Here is a 4,633-nt window from a genome sequence, read left to right as displayed (position 1 = left end):
TTTGCGAAATTCTATGATTTTCCTAATTTATTACTGCGTTTAAATGTGGATTTATATATGTATGCATATGATGACCATAACATTTATAAAAAATTATTAAATATTTAATAAACAAAGGCAAAATAGTCAAAACTTGCCAAAATGTTCTACACCTATTTATTTTATCCACGTGTGATATTTACTTAGAATGTATTTCCTTATTTCCACACCAAAGTGTTAATTGAAGTAATATGTTAAGGTATAGAATTCAGTTTATTTATTTTTTGAAGTTTACTTAAATAAATGATGTACTTAGAATAATAATAATAACGAATCCGTTGGAGAGTGGCCAGCAACGAACCAAATACAAGCAACCGAGCTCGAAATTTTATTTGAAATACGTAGCAACAGACTATTTCAAATAACATTTGGTTTCGAACTCGGTTGCTTGTATTTGGTTCGTTGCTGGCCACTTCTCCAACGGATTCGTTATTAATGTGTTCGCCCATAAACTCTAGATCGTTTTCGTTGGCAATATTATGTAGTACCCAACATGCTCCTATAAAATGGCACAACTTTTTCATTCCCCTTAATTTGCAGTAGTATAGTTGCCTCAAGCGTTGTTTTAATATGCCAAACGAATTTTCTACAACAACACGGCCTTTGCTAAGTTGTATGTTAAAATATTTTTGGCCCCTAGTTAAATGTCCGTTGTCTTTGAATGGTGTGATTATATAGTCACTACAAGGATAAGCCGAATCTCCAAGTACGTCTACATACACGTGAACACATTTATGATTTCAAATCATTACCTCCGCATAATAGTGACAAATTACTAAATACAGGAGAGTTTTTGGGAACCCAACTATCGTGGCTTGATCCTGGAAATCCAATGAAAACATTTTGAAACTTCTTCCTTTCATCGAAAACTGCTTGCATTACAAGTGTCACGTGGCCTTTTCTATCAATGTAATCGTCTTTGCGATCAGCAGAGGGGTCAATTACTATGTGCGTCCCATCTATACAGCCTTCTATTAAAATAGAAAAGTTCATAAATACATACATACATGGCCGGCAAACCACAAAAACCAAGCTAAACTTTTGTGCGCTGAAAATCGCTTATTGGAGCGCAGGTTTCTATATATGTCGCTTCCCTCATAATTCATTGCTAAATTGTTAAATAGCTCTCTCGTAATACAAATTCTTTGTCGGTGTATATGGGTACTACACATTCAAAGTAGTTTTTTATACAAGTTCTGGGTGTTCGTCGCGTAACTTTTAAAAGTTGTTCAATAACAGCATCATCTTCGCTGTCAGAATTCCGAGCAAGCAATTGAAATATCTCGTCGTCTGATTCGCTTGATAAATCCACGAGCTCTGCCACAATTGTGTGTAAAAGTTTGTTATTCTCTGAATCCTCCTGGTCATTACCAGAACTTCTTGACTAATTTAAAATGATTTCGCTAAAACAATGTGATAAATTAGAAATTGTTACTTACATCTTCGAAAATTGCATTATTTGGGTGTAAAACGCACACACCTCAAGAGTCTTCATTAGTACACACTGATTTGCCTTTAAGATAAATTAACAATTAATAAAATAGATTAAATTAAGAATAAATACTTACATTTTCCAATATTTTGTTGTTTACTTCCATTTTTTTAACAAATATATAAATCTATTTGACTTCACCGCTTTCTCTTTTTGTTTGCAAATGCAGATCAGCTGATCGTTTTGACACTTCATGAACTTACAGGAAAAAAATCTCCGGACTAAATCCTGTAACTTCTGACTAGGAACAGTTGCTCAGTTACTCTCTTAAAAGTGTTCCCACTTACAGGTTTTATGTCAATAGGAACGACTTCCTGTAAGTTCGGACTAAATCCTCTAAACCGGACTGCTATTGGACTAACAGACTATTTATTGCTGTCTTTTTGACGTAGCAGTTGCAAAACTGTAAAAATGTTTTTAAAATTGATCTTGGAAACATTTTGCGAAAAAAAATAGAAAAGTAAGCCATAGTTAAAATAAAGCAGCAATGTACATTAGGGCGGGTCAATTTGTATGGGACGGATTCTACGTGTAATTCTTAGCAAATTTGTAGAAAAACCATGGCACAGAGGGGTATTTGGCCGATTTAGGCGGCCAAAAGTCGAATTTTAAAAACGCACATTTTTCTTTTATAACTGTATATAGGGTGAAGAGAATAAATTAAAAAGTTTGGAGAGTTACAGAGGAGAAAATACATAGTTGTCAGTACATTTAGAAAAAAAATCTCTGCTTGACGGTAACTTCTAGTAAATATATGCAAATAAGTTTTTAAGGCAATAAAATCGTAAGAAGTTTTTGAATACTCAGTTTTTAAGGCAATAAGGTCCTAAGAATTTTTTGAATACAGAGTAGGCTCGAATATTCGCGAATTGATTACATCAAAAACATTAGGCATTGCATAATACAGTTTTGACATTCATTATTTTCAGTATATAAAATACAAACGGCTTGAACACTCAAATATCAGATATTTATTTGCTACCGCGTGTGCACTTAAAAATGCTTAAAACACGAAGATATTCTAGCTTTAATAAAAATCCGCAGTGTGTCAAGTTCATAATCCGCGGAGAAATTTATATTTCTTCAATGAATGCAAAGATAGATGCGGCCCAAAAAAAAAAGAACTGAAGTCGGAAAATTATTCCACGAATGAAATAACTGTGGTAAAAAATAGTTTTGCGAAATTTAAAAGCCAATTAAAAATAAGTGGACTGAAGCCCATAGAATAGCTGATACTTTTATAGAAAATAATCAGGAATGGATTAAAGGATCCTTTTCGATACCAAAAACGATCAGTCTTCCAGGACGACCTACCAAACCTTTGGTTGAGTCCAGCGATAGAACGAAGAGACGTAAAACCGAAACTGAAACGGAACTGTAGTGATACGGGAGTTGACTCTAGCTACTGTAATAAAGTTACGGTCAGCAGGAATGAGAGATGCATCTGAAGTACTTAAACAAATTACTTCATCACCAAATCGGGCACATAAATATTAAATCGCGTACCAAGAGAGTCAATCAAACTCTTTCGATGTTTATCAAAGCTAATTTGACATAATTAATTGTGCTAATAAACGGAAGGTAATAAAAAGAGTGATGTGTTTAATATTTAACCGAATTCCAAAAAAGGATTAGGATATCAGTTCGTCGGAATATTTTTTTTTTTTAATGTAAATATGTTATCGCATAACTTTGGACCACGTCAACCGATTTCGAAAATTCTTTTTGCATCGGAAAGGTCTGGTTTAGATCCGATCATTGGATCATGAAATATATATAGATATATAGATATATATATTTTTTAAGTCGGTTTTTTTTTGCTAAAAATTAAAAAAAAAAATAGCCGAAAACGTACCCTTTTCACAGCCATTTTCGGTCCTTTGTAGACCTAGTCCGCGTTTCATACACTTTTCTTCCCGTTTTCGAATTAATTTTCGGATTTTTTGCTGGCTGGGCTGTTCTCGCGACAAGCGCAGCAGCTTCGCGCACGTGTACATATATGTATGTTACTTATTTTTTGGAACTTCACAATCACACTGTGAAAGAGCGAATTAACACGATTTTAGAGGCAGTCAAGAACGAACTTATAAAAAGTTTGAAAACTTGCGAAATTTTTTGTTTGCAGCTTGCCGAAAGCACCGACGTAGTGGGACTTAATTGGGCAATTCACAAGGTGTTGTGAAGTTATATTTTCCTAACAAAAGTTGTGTTAAAACACGACGGTTGTGAACACCTGTTACGATTATTTATTATATCTCAGCACTTAACCTCACATAACACCGAATAAACATAGGTTGCAGAGTTGTATCGTCATGTGTTATTTTTCTTCACAAAACAATAACAACATTTTTACAACTGTCATGAAATATCAAGACTTCACGACAAACACGTCAAATACGACACCTTGTGAATTGCCCAAATGTTCTTCTCGTGTTAGTGAGGTACCCATTCGGAATGCAAATCGAAGAAGAACTTTTGGTGAGCGAAGTACTTGACACTTACACCACTAGCGTTTTAAAGCTATCGACAAATTTGTACAGAAAAATGGATTGAAATGGAGCAAGTGTGCGGATATTTTCAGTGGTTGGAAAAGCGAAAGGAGCGATGTCTAGGATGACGCAAGAGGCAGAAAACGCCACGAGAAGTCACAGTATGATCCGTCGGTATTCCCTGGCGGCCAGGGAGATGCCGCCACTAGATTTAAAACCCGTATTGGATGACGCTGCGAAGATAACAGAGGCCTGTGAAATTAAAATAAATTTTTGGTTTTTTTCTAGCACGTCGAGATTTTGTTTATTGGTGACATGTATATTTTAGAATTTCTAACAATTTGCAAAAAAACCCCATAAATAAACAAAATAAATCAGAAAAACGTACAAATGTTCATAACTTCAAAGTTAACGCTAAGAAAAATGATAACAGCCGGTTTCACCAGCAATTTAAATGAAAAATGATTTTTTATTTGCTGTCAATGTCCATATCATATTAAAAAAATTAAAATCATTTTTCACTTAAATTGCTTTCGTGAAACTGGCTGTAAAAGTTATTTTCTTAGCGTTAACGAGCACTACCAGCGTGGGAAGGTTTAGAAAAAACCATTGT

This window comes from Rhagoletis pomonella, unplaced genomic scaffold, assembly GCF_013731165.1.
Source record: "Rhagoletis pomonella isolate Grant_MI unplaced genomic scaffold, Rhpom_1.0 Rhpom_scaffold_00006, whole genome shotgun sequence".
Taxonomy (NCBI): Eukaryota; Metazoa; Arthropoda; class Insecta; order Diptera; family Tephritidae; genus Rhagoletis; species Rhagoletis pomonella.
This window is presented reverse-complemented; position numbering follows the sequence as displayed.